The following is a 12,500-nucleotide window of genomic DNA, read 5'->3' on the forward strand; positions in this document are numbered from 1 at the left end:
TGAGGACGGAGCTGCGGGAGAAAGGGCGCTATAGAGGATCGCTGTGGAGAGCTGCTGCTGTGCTTTGACATCTGAGCTCTGTGGAAAACGATCTCAATACAATTCTGAAAAACGCGACTCTCCGAACGCCAGCCGAACAAGTCTCCACAGCCGAAGCGCTGTGTCTCTTTTCAGCTGGCGATAAACCTTTCCTCGATCCTTTGCGGACTTGTAAAACTGTTCCTGATCAGAATAAAAAACGCTCACGCTAATACACAAGCACCCGTGTCTCGCCAAAGCTGACAAATAAACAGACGGACAAGCCGCACTGCACGTGTGAACAGGGGAATGAGCGAGCGAGCGGGGATAGGGCGCCTCCTGCGCTTAAAAGCTTACAGCACCTGGTATTCCCAGGCGGTCTCCCATCCAAGTACTAACCAGGCCCATCCCTGTTTAGCTTCCGAGATCAGATGAGATCAGGCGTGCTCAAGGGGGTGTGGCCGTAAGCGAGAGCAAGGCTCGCTGGCACCCTTCTTATTGAGAGGACAGCTCCGTCACCTCTTTTACGACGCTGCTTTTTTTCCCTTGCGTTTTTCTCTTCTTCCCACGTTCTCTCTCTTCACTGCCTTCGTCCCCGCTCTATTTCACTTCAGCCTTTCACTCTTGCTTCCTTCCAATGAGGACGGAGCTGCGGGAGAAAGGGCGCTATAGAGGATCGCTGTGGAGAGCTGCTGCTGTGCTTTGACATCTGAGCTCTGTGGAAAACGATCTCAATACAATTCTGAAAAACGCGACTCTCCGAACGCCAGCCGAACAAGTCTCCACAGCCGAAGCGCTGTGTCTCTTTTCAGCTGGCGATAAACCTTTCCTCGATCCTTTGCGGACTTGTAAAACTGTTCCTGATCAGAATAAAAAACGCTCACGCTAATACACAAGCACCCGTGTCTCGCCAAAGCTGACAAATAAAGAGACGGACAAGCCGCACTGCACGTGTGAACAGGGGAATGAGCGAGCGAGCGGGGATAGGGCGCCTCCTGCGCTTAAAAGCTTACAGCACCTGGTATTCCCAGGCGGTCTCCCATCCAAGTACTAACCAGGCCCATCCCTGTTTAGCTTCCGAGATCAGACGAGATCAGGCGTGCTCAAGGGGGTGTGGCCGTAAGCGAGAGCAAGGCTCGCTGGCACCCTTCTTATTGAGAGGACAGCTCCGTCACCTCTTTTACGACGCTGCTTTTTTTCCCTTGCGTTTTTCTCTTCTTCCCACGTTCTCTCTCTTCACTGCCTTCGTCCCCGCTCTATTTCACTTCAGCCTTTCACTCTTGCTTCCTTCCAATGAGGACGGAGCTGCGGGAGAAAGGGCGCTATAGAAAATCGCTGTGGAGAGCTGCTGCTGTGCTTTGACATCTGAGCTCTGTGGAAAACGATCTCAATACAATTCTGAAAAACGCGACTCTCCGAACGCCAGCCGAACAAGTCTCCACAGCCGAAGCGCTGTGTCTCTTTTCAGCTGGCGATAAACCTTTCCTCGATCCTTTGCTGACTTGTAAAACTGTTCCTGATCAGAATAAAAAAAGCTCACGCTAATACACAAGCACCCGTGTCTCGCCAAAGCTGACAAATAAACAGACGGACAAGCCGCACTGCACGTGTGAACAGGGGAATGAGCGAGCGAGCGGGGATAGGGCGCCTCCTGCGCTTAAAAGCTTACAGCACCTGGTATTCCCAGGCGGTCTCCCATCCAAGTACTAACCAGGCCCATCTCTGTTCAGCTTCCAAGATCAGACGAGATCAGGAGTGCTCAAGGGTGTGTGGCCGTAAGCGAGAGCAAGGCTCGCTGGCACCCTTCTTATTGAGAAGACAGCTCCGTCACCTCTTTTACGACGCTGCTTTTTTCCCTTGCGTTTTTCTCTTCTTCCCACGTTCTCTCTCTTCACTGCCTTCGTCCCCGCTCTATTTCACTTCAGCCTTTCACTCTTGCTTCCTTCCAATGAGGACGGAGCTGCGGGAGAAAGGGCGCTATAGAGGATCGCTGTGGAGAGCTGCTGCTGTGCTTTGACATCTGAGCTCTGTGGAAAACGATCTCAATACAATTCTGAAAAACGCGACTCTCCGAACGCCAGCCGAACAAGTCTCCACAGCTGAAGCGCTGTGTCTCTTTTCAGCTGGTGATAAACCTTTCCTCGATCCTTTGCGGACTTGTAAAACTGTTCCTGATCAGAATAAAAAACGCTCACGCTAATACACAAGCACCCGTGTCTCGCCAAAGCTGACAAATAAACAGACGGACAAGCCGCACTGCACGTGTGAACAGGGGAATGAGCGAGCGAGCGGGGATAGGGCGCCTCCTGCGCTTAAAAGCTTACAGCACCTGGTATTCCCAGGCGGTCTCCCATCCAAGTACTAACCAGGCCCATCCCTGTTTAGCTTCCGAGATCAGATGAGATCAGGCGTGCTCAAGGGGGTGTGGCCGTAAGCGAGATCAAGGCTCGCTGGCACCCTTCTTATTGAGAGGACAGCTCCGTCACCTCTTTTACGACGCTGCTTTTTTTCCCTTGCGTTTCTCTCTTCTTCCCACGTTCTCTCTCTTCACTGCCTTCGTCCCCGCTCTATTTCACTTCAGCCTTTCACTCTTGCTTCCTTCCAATGTGGACGGAGCTGCGGGAGAAAGGGCGCTATAGATGATCGCTGTGGAGAGCTGCTGCTGTGCTTTGACATCTGAGCTCTGTGGAAAACGATCTCAATACAATTCTGAAAAACGCGACTCTCCGAACGCCAGCCGAACAAGTCTCCACAGCCGAAGCGCTGTGTCTCTTTTCAGCTGGCGATAAACCTTTCCTCGATCCTTTGCGGACTTGTAAAACTGTTCCTGATCAGAATAAAAAACGCTCACGCTAATACACAAGCACCCGTGTCTCGCCAAAGCTGACAAATAAACAGACGGACAAGCCGCACTGCACGTGTGAACAGGGGAATGAGCCAGCGAGCGGGGATAGGGCGCTTCCTGCGCTTAAAAGCTTACAGCACCTGGTATTCCCAGGCGGTCTCCCATCCAAGTACTAACCAGGCCCATCCCTGTTTAGCTTCCGAGATCAGACGAGATCAGGCGTGCTCAAGGGGGTGTGGCCGTAAGCAAGAGCAAGGCTCGCTGGCACCCTTCTTATTGAGAGGACAGCTCCGTCACCTCTTTTACGACGCTGCTCTTTTTCCCTTGCGTTTTTCTCTTCTTCCCACGTTCTCTCTCTTCACTGCCTTCGTCCCCGCTCTATTTCACTTCAGCCTTTCACTCTTGCTTCCTTCCAATGAGGACGGAGCTGTGGGAGAAAGGGCGCTATAGAGGATCGCTGTGGAGAGCTGCTGCTGTGCTTTGACATCTGAGCTCTGAGGAAACCGATCTCAATACAATTCTGAAAAACGCGACTCTCCGAACGCCAGCCGAACAAGTCTCCACAGCCGAAGCGCTGTGTCTCTTTTCAGCTGGCGATAAACCTTTCCTCGATCCTTTGCGGACTTGTAAAACTGTTCCTGATCAGAATAAAAAACGCTCACGCTAATACACAAGCACCCGTGTCTCGCCAAAGCTGACAAATAAACAGACGGACAAGCCGCACTGCACGTGTGAACAGGGGAATGAGCGAGCGAGCAGGGATAGGGCGCCTCCTGCGCTTAAAAGCTTACAGCACCTGGTATTCCCAGGCGGTCTCCCATCCAAGTACTAACCAGGCCCATCCCTGTTTAGCTTCCGAGATCAGACGAGATCAGGCGTGCTCAAGGGGGTGTGGCCATAAGCAAAAGCAAGGCTCGCTGTCACCCTTCTTATTGAGAGGACAGCTCCGTCACCTCTTTTACGACGCTGCTTTTTTTCCCTTGCGTTTTTCTCTTCTTCCCACGTTCTCTCTCTTCACTGCCTTCGTTCCCGCTCCATTTCACTTCAGCCTTTCACTCTTCCTTCCTTCCAATGAGGACGGAGCTGCGGGAGAAAGGGCGCTATAGAGGATCGCTGTGGAGAGCTGCTGCTGTGCTTTGACATCTGAGCTCTGTGGAAAACGATCTCAATACAATTCTGAAAAACGCGACTCTCCGAACGCCAGCCGAACAAGTCTCCACAGCCGAAGCGCTGTGTCTCTTTTCAGCTGGCGATAAACCTTTCCTCGATCCTTTGCGGACTTGTAAAACTGTTCCTGATCAGAATAAAAAACGCTCACGCTAATACACAAGCACCCATGTCTCGCCAAAGCTGACAAATAAACAGACGGACAAGCCGCACTGCACGTGTGAACAGGGGAATGAGCGAGCGAGCGGGGATAGGGCGCCTCCTGCGCTTAAAAGCTTACAGCACCTGGTATTCCCAGGCGGTCTCCCATCCAAGTACTAACCAGGCCCATCCCTGTTTAGCTTCCGAGATCAGACGAGATCAGGCGTGCTCAAGGGGGTGTGGCCGTAAGCTAGACCAAAGCTCGCTGGCACCCTTCTTATTGAGAGGACAGCTCCGTCACCTCTTTTACGACGCTGCTTTTTTTCCCTTGCGTTTTTCTCTTCTTCCCACGTTCTCTCTCTTCACTGCCTTCGTCCCCGCTCTATTTCACTTCAGCCTTTCACTCTTGCTTCCTTCCAATGAGGACGGAGCTGCGGGAGAAAGGGCGCTATAGAGGATCGCTGTGGAGAGCTGCTGCTGTGCTTTGACATCTGAGCTCTGTGGAAAACGATCTCAATACAATTCTGAAAAACGCGACTCTCCGAACGCCAGCCGAACATGTCTCCACAGCCGAAGCGCTGTGTCTCTTTTCAGCTGGCGATAAACCTTTCTTCGATCCTTTGCGGACTTGTAAAACTGTTCCTGATCAGAATAAAAAACGCTCACGCTAATACACAAGCACCCGTGTCTCGCCAAAGCTGACAAATAAACAGACGGACAAGCCGCACTGCACGTGTGAACAGGGGAATGAGCGAGCGAGCGGGTATAGGGCGCCTCCTGCGCTTAAAAGCTAACGGCACCTGGTATTCCCAGGCGGTCTCCCATCCAAGTACTAACCAGGCCCATCCCTGTTTAGCTTCCGAGATCAGACGAGATCAGGCGTGCTCAAGGGGGTGTGGCCGTAAGCGAGAGCACGGCTCGCTGGCACCCTTCTTATTGAGAGGACAGCTCCGTCACCTCTTTTATGACGCTGCTCTTTTTCCCTTGCGTTTTTCTCTTCTTCCCACGTTCTCTCTCTTCACTGCCTTCGTCCCCGCTCTATTTCACTTCAGCCTTTCACTCTTGCTTCCTTCCAATGAGGACGGAGCTGCGGGAGAAAGGGCGCTATAGAGGATCGCTGTGGAGAGCTGCTGCTGTGCTTTGACATCTGAGCTCTGTGGAAAACGATCTCAATACAATTCTGAAAAACGCGACTCTCCGAACGCCAGCCGAACAAGTCTCCACAGCCGAAGCGCTGTGTCTCTTTTCAGCTGGCGATAAACCTTTCCTCGATCCTTTGCGGACTTGTAAAACTGTTCCTGATCAGAATAAAAAACGCTCACGCTAATACACAAGCACCCGTGTCTCGCCAAAGCTGACAAATAAACAGACGGACAAGCCGCACTGCACGTGTGAACAGGGGAACGAGCGAGCGAGCGGGGATAGGGCGCCTCCTGCGCTTAAAAGCTTACAGCACCTGGTATTCCCAGGCGGTCTCCCATCCAAGTACTAACCAGGCCCATCCCTGTTTAGCTTCCGAGATCAGATGAGATCAGGCGTGCTCAAGGGGGTGTGGCCGTAAGCGAGAGCAAGGCTCGCTGGCACCCTTCTTATTGAGAGGACAGCTCCGTCACCTCTTTTACGACGCTGCTTTTTTTCCCTTGCGTTTTTCTCTTCTTCCCACGTTCTCTCTCTTCACTGCCTTCGTCCCCGCTCTATTTCACTTCAGCCTTTCACTCTTGCTTCCTTCCAATGAGGACGGAGCTGCGGGAGAAAGGGCGCTATAGAGGATCGCTGTGGAGAGCTGCTGCTGTGCTTTGACATCTGAGCTCTGTGGAAAACGATCTCAATACAATTCTGAAAAACGCGACTCTCCGAACGCCAGCCGAACAAGTCTCCACAGCCGAAGCGCTGTGTCTCTTTTCAGCTGGCGATAAACCTTTCCTCGATCCTTTGCGGACTTGTAAAACTGTTCCTGATCAGAATAAAAAACCATCACGCTAATACACAAGCACCCGTGTCTCGCCAAAGCTGACAAATAAAGAGACGGACAAGCCGCACTGCACGTGTGAACAGGGGAATGAGCGAGCGAGCGGGGATAGGGCGCCTCCTGCGCTTAAAAGCTTACCGCACCTGGTATTCCCAGGCGGTCTCCCATCCAAGTACTAACCAGGCCCATCCCTGTTTAGCTTCCGAGATCAGACGAGATCAGGCGTGCTCAAGGGGGTGTGGCCGTAAGCGAGAGCAAGGCTCGCTGGCACCCTTCTTATTGAGAGGACAGCTCCGTCACCTCTTTTACGACGCTGCTTTTTTTCCCTTGCGTTTTTCTCTTCTTCCCACGTTCTCTCTCTTCACTGCCTTCGTCCCCGCTCTATTTCACTTCAGCCTTTCACTCTTGCTTCCTTCCAATGAGGACGGAGCTGCGGGAGAAAGGGCGCTATAGAAAATCGCTGTGGAGAGCTGCTGCTGTGCTTTGACATCTGAGCTCTGTGGAAAACGATCTCAATACAATTCTGAAAAACGCGACTCTCCGAACGCCAGCCGAACAAGTCTCCACAGCCGAAGCGCTGTGTCTCTTTTCAGCTGGCGATAAACCTTTCCTCGATCCTTTGCTGACTTGTAAAACTGTTCCTGATCAGAATAAAAAAAGCTCACGCTAATACACAAGCACCCGTGTCTCGCCAAAGCTGACAAATAAACAGACGGACAAGCCGCACTGCACGTGTGAACAGGGGAATGAGCGAGCGAGCGGGGATAGGGCGCCTCCTGCGCTTAAAAGCTTACAGCACCTGGTATTCCCAGGCGGTCTCCCATCCAAGTACTAACCAGGCCCATCTCTGTTCAGCTTCCAAGATCAGACGAGATCAGGAGTGCTCAAGGGTGTGTGGCCGTAAGCGAGAGCAAGGCTCGCTGGCACCCTTCTTATTGAGAAGACAGCTCCGTCACCTCTTTTACGACGCTGCTTTTTTCCCTTGCGTTTTTCTCTTCTTCCCACGTTCTCTCTCTTCACTGCCTTCGTCCCCGCTCTATTTCACTTCAGCCTTTCACTCTTGCTTCCTTCCAATGAGGACGGAGCTGCGGGAGAAAGGGCGCTATAGAGGATCGCTGTGGAGAGCTGCTGCTGTGCTTTGACATCTGAGCTCTGTGGAAAACGATCTCAATACAATTCTGAAAAACGCGACTCTCCGAACGCCAGCCGAACAAGTCTCCACAGCCGAAGCGCTGTGTCTCTTTTCAGCTGGCGATAAACCTTTCCTCGATCCTTTGCGGACTTGTAAAACTGTTCCTGATCAGAATAAAAAACGCTCACGCTAATACACAAGCACCCATGTCTCGCCAAAGCTGACAAATAAACAGACGGACAAGCCGCACTGCACGTGTGAACAGGGGAATGAGCGAGCGAGCGGGGATAGGGCGCCTCCTGCGCTTAAAAGCTTACAGCACCTGGTATTCCCAGGCGGTCTCCCATCCAAGTACTAACCAGGCCCATCCCTGTTTAGCTTCCGAGATCAGACGAGATCAGGCGTGCTCAAAGGGGTGTGGCCGTAAGCTAGACCAAAGCTCGCTGGCACCCTTCTTATTGAGAGGACAGCTCCGTCACCTCTTTTACGACGCTGCTTTTTTTCCCTTGCGTTTTTCTCTTCTTCCCACGTTCTCTCTCTTCACTGCCTTCGTCCCCGCTCTATTTCACTTCAGCCTTTCACTCTTGCTTCCTTCCAATGAGGACGGAGCTGCGGGAGAAAGGGCGCTATAGAGGATCGCTGTGGAGAGCTGCTGCTGTGCTTTGACATCTGAGCTCTGTGGAAAACGATCTCAATACAATTCTGAAAAACGCGACTCTCCGAACGCCAGCCGAACAAGACTCCACAGCCTAAGCGCTGTGTCTCTTTTCAGCTGGCGATAAACCTTTCCTCGATCCTTTGCGGACTTGTTAAACTGTTCATGATCAGAATAAAAAACGCTCACGCTAATACACAAGCACCCGTGTCTCGCCAAAGCTGACAAATAAACAGACGGACAAGCCGCACTGCACGTGTGAACAGGGGAATGAGCGAGCGAGCGGGTATAGGGCGCCTCCTGCGCTTAAAAGCTAACGGCACCTGGTATTCCCAGGCGGTCTCCCATCCAAGTACTAACCAGGCCCATCCCTGTTTAGCTTCCGAGATCAGACGAGATCAGGCGTGCTCAAGGGGGTGTGGCCGTAAGCGAGAGCACGGCTCGCTGGCACCCTTCTTATTGAGAGGACAGCTCCGTCACCTCTTTTATGACGCTGCTCTTTTTCCCTTGCGTTTCTCTCTTCTTCCCACGTTCTCTCTCTTCACTGCCTTCGTCCCCGCTCTATTTCACTTCAGCCTTTCACTCTTGCTTCCTTCCAATGAGGACGGAGCTGCGGGAGAAAGGGCGCTATAGAGGATCGCTGTGGAGAGCTGCTGCTGTGCTTTGACATCTGAGCTCTGTGGAAAACGATCTCAATACAATTCTGAAAAACGCGACTCTCCGAACGCCAGCCGAACAAGTCTCCACAGCCGAAGCGCTGTGTCTCTTTTCAGCTGGCGATAAACCTTTCCTCGATCCTTTGCGGACTTGTAAAACTGTTCCTGATCAGAATAAAAAACGCTCACGCTAATACACAAGCACCCGTGTTTCGCCAAAGCTGACAAATAAACAGACGGACAAGCCGCACTGCACGTGTGAACAGGGGAATGAGCGAGCGAGCGGGGATAGGGCGCCTCCTGCGCTTAAAAGCTTACAGCACCTGGTATTCCCAGGCGGTCTCCCATCCAAGTACTAACCAGGCCCATCCCTGTTCAGCTTCCGAGATCAGATGAGATCAGGCGTGCTCAAGGGGGTGTGGCCGCAAGCGAGAGCAAGGCTCGCTGGCACCCTTCTTATTGAGAGGACAGCTCCGTCACCTCTTTTACGACGCTGCTTTTTTTCCCTTGCGTTTTTCTCTTCTTCCCACGTTCTCTCTCTTCACTGCCTTCGTCCCCGCTCTATTTCACTTCAGCCTTTCACTCTTGCTTCCTTCCAATGAGGACGGAGCTGCGGGAGAAAGGACGCTATAGAGGATCGCTGTGGAGAGCTGCTGCTGTGCTTTGACATCTGAGCTCTGTGGAAAACGATCTCAATACAATTCTGAAAAACGCGACTCTCCGAACGCCAGCCGAACAAGTCTCCACAGCCGAAGCGCTGTGTCTCTTTTCAGCTGGCGATAAACCTTTCCTCGATCCTTTGCGGACTTGTAAAACTGTTCCTGATCAGAATAAAAAACGCTCACGCTAATACACAAGCACCCGTGTCTCGCCAAAGCTGACAAATAAACAGACGGACAAGCCGCACTGCACGTGTGAACAGGGGAATGAGCGAGCGAGCGGGTATAGGGCGACTCCTGCGCTTAAAAGCTAACGGCACCTGGTATTCCCAGGCGGTCTCCCATCCAAGTACTAACCAGGCCCATCCCTGTTTAGCTTCCGAGATCAGACGAGATCAGGCGTGCTCAAGGGGGTGTGGCCGTAAGCGAGAGCACGGCTCGCTGGCACCCTTCTTATTGAGAGGACAGCTCCGTCACCTCTTTTATGACGCTGCTCTTTTTCCCTTGCGTTTCTCTCTTCTTCCCACGTTCTCTCTCTTCACTGCCTTCGTCCCCGCTCTATTTCACTTCAGCCTTTCACTCTTGCTTCCTTCCAATGAGGACGGAGCTGCGGGAGAAAGGGCGCTATAGAGGATCGCTGTGGAGAGCTGCTGCTGTGCTTTGACATCTGAGCTCTGTGGAAAACGATCTCAATACAATTCTGAAAAACGCGACTCTCCGAACGCCAGCCGAACAAGTCTCCACAGCCGAAGCGCTGTGTCTCTTTTCAGCTGGCGATAAACCTTTCCTCGATCCTTTGCGGACTTGTAAAACTGTTCCTGATCAGAATAAAAAACGCTCACGCTAATACACAAGCACCCGTGTTTCGCCAAAGCTGACAAATAAACAGACGGACAAGCCGCACTGCACGTGTGAACAGGGGAATGAGCGAGCGAGCGGGGATAGGGCGCCTCCTGCGCTTAAAAGCTTACAGCACCTGGTATTCCCAGGCGGTCTCCCATCCAAGTACTAACCAGGCCCATCCCTGTTCAGCTTCCGAGATCAGATGAGATCAGGCGTGCTCAAGGGGGTGTGGCCGCAAGCGAGAGCAAGGCTCGCTGGCACCCTTCTTATTGAGAGGACAGCTCCGTCACCTCTTTTACGACGCTGCTTTTTTTCCCTTGCGTTTTTCTCTTCTTCCCACGTTCTCTCTCTTCACTGCCTTCGTCCCCGCTCTATTTCACTTCAGCCTTTCACTCTTGCTTCCTTCCAATGAGGACGGAGCTGCGGGAGAAAGGACGCTATAGAGGATCGCTGTGGAGAGCTGCTGCTGTGCTTTGACATCTGAGCTCTGTGGAAAACGATCTCAATACAATTCTGAAAAACGCGACTCTCCGAACGCCAGCCGAACAAGTCTCCACAGCCGAAGCGCTGTGTCTCTTTTCAGCTGGCGATAAACCTTTCCTCGATCCTTTGCGGACTTGTAAAACTGTTCCTGATCAGAATAAAAAACGCTCACGCTAATACACAAGCACCCGTGTCTCGCCAAAGCTGACAAATAAACAGACGGACAAGCCGCACTGCACGTGTGAACAGGGGAATGAGCGAGCGAGCAGGGATAGGGCGCCTCCTGCGCTTAAAAGCTTACAGCACCTGGTATTCCCAGGCGGTCTCCCATCCAAGTACTAACCAGGCCCATCCCTGTTTAGCTTCCGATATCAGATGAGATCAGGCGTGCTCAAGGGGGTGTGGCCATAAGCGAGAGCAAGGCTCGCTGGCACCCTTCTTATTGAGAGGACAGCTCCGTCACCTCTTTTACGACGCTGCTTTTTTTCCCTTGCGTTTTTCTCTTCTTCCCACGTTCTCTCTCTTCACTGCCTTCGTCCCCGCTCTATTTCACTTCAGCCTTTCACTCTTGCTTCCTTCCAATGAGGACGGAGCTGCGGGAGAAAGGGCGCTATAGAGGATCGCTGTGGAGAGCTGCTGCTGTGCTTTGACATCTGAGCTCTGTGGAAAACGATCTCAATACAATTCTGAAAAACGCGACTCTCCGAACGCCAGCCGAACAAGTCTCCACAGCCGAAGCGCTGTGTCTCTTTTCAGCTGGCGATAAACCTTTCCTCGATCCTTTGCGGACTTGTTAAACTGTTCATGATCAGAATAAAAAACGCTCACGCTAATACACTAGCACCCGTGTCTCGCCAAAGCTGACAAATAAACAGATGGACAAGCCGCACTGCACGTGTGAACAGGGGAATGAGCGAGCGAGCGGGGATAGGGCGCCTCCTGCGCTTAAAAGCTTACAGCACCTGGTATTCCCAGGCGGTCTCCCATCCAAGTACTAACCAGGCCCATCCCTGTTTAGCTTCCGAGATCAGATGAGATCAGGCGTGCTCAAGGGGGTGTGGCCGTAAGCGAGATCAAGGCTGGCTGGCACCCTTCTTATTGAGAGGACAGCTCCGTCACCTCTTTTACGACGCTGCTTTTTTTCCCTTGCGTTTCTCTCTTCTTCCCACGTTCTCTCTCTTCACTGCCTTCGTCCCCGCTCTATTTCACTTCAGCCTTTCACTCTTGCTTCCTTCCAATGAGGACGGAGCTGCGGGAGAAAGGGCGCTATAGATGATCGCTGTGGAGAGCTGCTGCTGTGCTTTGACATCTGAGCTCTGTGGAAAACGATCTCAATACAATTCTGAAAAACGCGACTCTCCGAACGCCAGCCGAACAAGTCTCCACAGCCGAAGCGCTGTGTCTCTTTTCAGCTGGCGATAAACCTTTCCTCGATCCTTTGCGGACTTGTAAAACTGTTCCTGATCAGAATAAAAAACGCTCACGCTAATACACAAGCACCCGTGTCTCGCCAAAGCTGACAAATAAACAGACGGACAAGCCGCACTGCACGTGTGAACAGGGGAATGAGCGAGCGAGCGGGGATAGGGCGCCTCCTGCGCTTAAAAGCTTACAGCACCTGGTATTCCCAGGCGGTCTCCCATCCAAGTACTAACCAGGCCCATCCCTGTTTAGCTTCCGAGATCAGACGAGATCAGGCGTGCTCAAGGGGGTGTGGCCATAAGCGAGAGCAAGGCTCGCTGGCACCCTTCTTATTGAGAGGACAGCTCCGTCACCTCTTTTACGACGCTGCTTTTTTTCCCTTGCGTTTTTCTCTTCTTCCCACGTTCTCTCTCTTCACTGCCTTCGTTCCCGCTCCATTTCACTTCAGCCTTTCACTCTTCCTTCCTTCCAATGAGGACGGAGCTGCGGGAGAAAGGGCGCTATAGAGGA

The 12,500-nt window shown here is 52.4% G+C and overlaps 17 non-coding genes and 2 pseudogenes across 17 annotated transcripts; all 19 read right to left on the reverse strand.

Annotated features, from left to right (window-relative positions):
* Positions 1-368: 368 nt before the first annotated feature.
* Positions 369-487, reverse strand: LOC138217332 (5S ribosomal RNA). Its single transcript, XR_011181044.1, has one exon. It is a non-coding gene; the product is annotated as a 5S ribosomal RNA (ribosomal RNA).
* Positions 488-1,024: 537 nt separating this feature from the next.
* Positions 1,025-1,143, reverse strand: LOC138244491 (5S ribosomal RNA). The gene has a single exon (XR_011193106.1). It is a non-coding gene; the product is annotated as a 5S ribosomal RNA (ribosomal RNA).
* Positions 1,144-1,680: 537 nt separating this feature from the next.
* On the reverse strand, positions 1,681-1,799 carry LOC138218995 (5S ribosomal RNA; annotated as a pseudogene).
* Positions 1,800-2,335: 536 nt separating this feature from the next.
* Positions 2,336-2,454, reverse strand: LOC138217343 (5S ribosomal RNA). Its single transcript, XR_011181055.1, has one exon. It is a non-coding gene; the product is annotated as a 5S ribosomal RNA (ribosomal RNA).
* Positions 2,455-2,991: 537 nt separating this feature from the next.
* On the reverse strand, positions 2,992-3,110 carry LOC138244492 (5S ribosomal RNA). The gene has a single exon (XR_011193107.1). It is a non-coding gene; the product is annotated as a 5S ribosomal RNA (ribosomal RNA).
* A 537-nt stretch (positions 3,111-3,647) lies between these two features.
* On the reverse strand, positions 3,648-3,766 carry LOC138245293 (5S ribosomal RNA). The gene has a single exon (XR_011193903.1). It is a non-coding gene; the product is annotated as a 5S ribosomal RNA (ribosomal RNA).
* Positions 3,767-4,303: 537 nt separating this feature from the next.
* Positions 4,304-4,422, reverse strand: LOC138244493 (5S ribosomal RNA). Its single transcript, XR_011193108.1, has one exon. It is a non-coding gene; the product is annotated as a 5S ribosomal RNA (ribosomal RNA).
* Positions 4,423-4,959: 537 nt separating this feature from the next.
* LOC138216077 (5S ribosomal RNA) lies at positions 4,960-5,078 on the reverse strand. The gene has a single exon (XR_011179790.1). It is a non-coding gene; the product is annotated as a 5S ribosomal RNA (ribosomal RNA).
* Positions 5,079-5,615: 537 nt separating this feature from the next.
* On the reverse strand, positions 5,616-5,734 carry LOC138217355 (5S ribosomal RNA). Its single transcript, XR_011181067.1, has one exon. It is a non-coding gene; the product is annotated as a 5S ribosomal RNA (ribosomal RNA).
* A 537-nt stretch (positions 5,735-6,271) lies between these two features.
* On the reverse strand, positions 6,272-6,390 carry LOC138216837 (5S ribosomal RNA). Its single transcript, XR_011180549.1, has one exon. It is a non-coding gene; the product is annotated as a 5S ribosomal RNA (ribosomal RNA).
* Positions 6,391-6,927: 537 nt separating this feature from the next.
* LOC138218996 (5S ribosomal RNA) lies at positions 6,928-7,046 on the reverse strand (annotated as a pseudogene).
* A 536-nt stretch (positions 7,047-7,582) lies between these two features.
* On the reverse strand, positions 7,583-7,701 carry LOC138245445 (5S ribosomal RNA). Its single transcript, XR_011194055.1, has one exon. It is a non-coding gene; the product is annotated as a 5S ribosomal RNA (ribosomal RNA).
* A 537-nt stretch (positions 7,702-8,238) lies between these two features.
* LOC138216078 (5S ribosomal RNA) lies at positions 8,239-8,357 on the reverse strand. Its single transcript, XR_011179791.1, has one exon. It is a non-coding gene; the product is annotated as a 5S ribosomal RNA (ribosomal RNA).
* Positions 8,358-8,894: 537 nt separating this feature from the next.
* Positions 8,895-9,013, reverse strand: LOC138217478 (5S ribosomal RNA). The gene has a single exon (XR_011181190.1). It is a non-coding gene; the product is annotated as a 5S ribosomal RNA (ribosomal RNA).
* A 537-nt stretch (positions 9,014-9,550) lies between these two features.
* On the reverse strand, positions 9,551-9,669 carry LOC138216079 (5S ribosomal RNA). Its single transcript, XR_011179792.1, has one exon. It is a non-coding gene; the product is annotated as a 5S ribosomal RNA (ribosomal RNA).
* A 537-nt stretch (positions 9,670-10,206) lies between these two features.
* On the reverse strand, positions 10,207-10,325 carry LOC138217479 (5S ribosomal RNA). The gene has a single exon (XR_011181191.1). It is a non-coding gene; the product is annotated as a 5S ribosomal RNA (ribosomal RNA).
* A 537-nt stretch (positions 10,326-10,862) lies between these two features.
* LOC138217105 (5S ribosomal RNA) lies at positions 10,863-10,981 on the reverse strand. Its single transcript, XR_011180818.1, has one exon. It is a non-coding gene; the product is annotated as a 5S ribosomal RNA (ribosomal RNA).
* A 537-nt stretch (positions 10,982-11,518) lies between these two features.
* LOC138217366 (5S ribosomal RNA) lies at positions 11,519-11,637 on the reverse strand. Its single transcript, XR_011181078.1, has one exon. It is a non-coding gene; the product is annotated as a 5S ribosomal RNA (ribosomal RNA).
* A 537-nt stretch (positions 11,638-12,174) lies between these two features.
* On the reverse strand, positions 12,175-12,293 carry LOC138245295 (5S ribosomal RNA). Its single transcript, XR_011193905.1, has one exon. It is a non-coding gene; the product is annotated as a 5S ribosomal RNA (ribosomal RNA).
* Positions 12,294-12,500: the final 207 nt, after the last annotated feature.

Source organism: Lepisosteus oculatus, chromosome 14 (assembly GCF_040954835.1).
Source record: "Lepisosteus oculatus isolate fLepOcu1 chromosome 14, fLepOcu1.hap2, whole genome shotgun sequence".
NCBI classification, from domain to species: domain Eukaryota; kingdom Metazoa; phylum Chordata; class Actinopteri; order Semionotiformes; family Lepisosteidae; genus Lepisosteus; species Lepisosteus oculatus.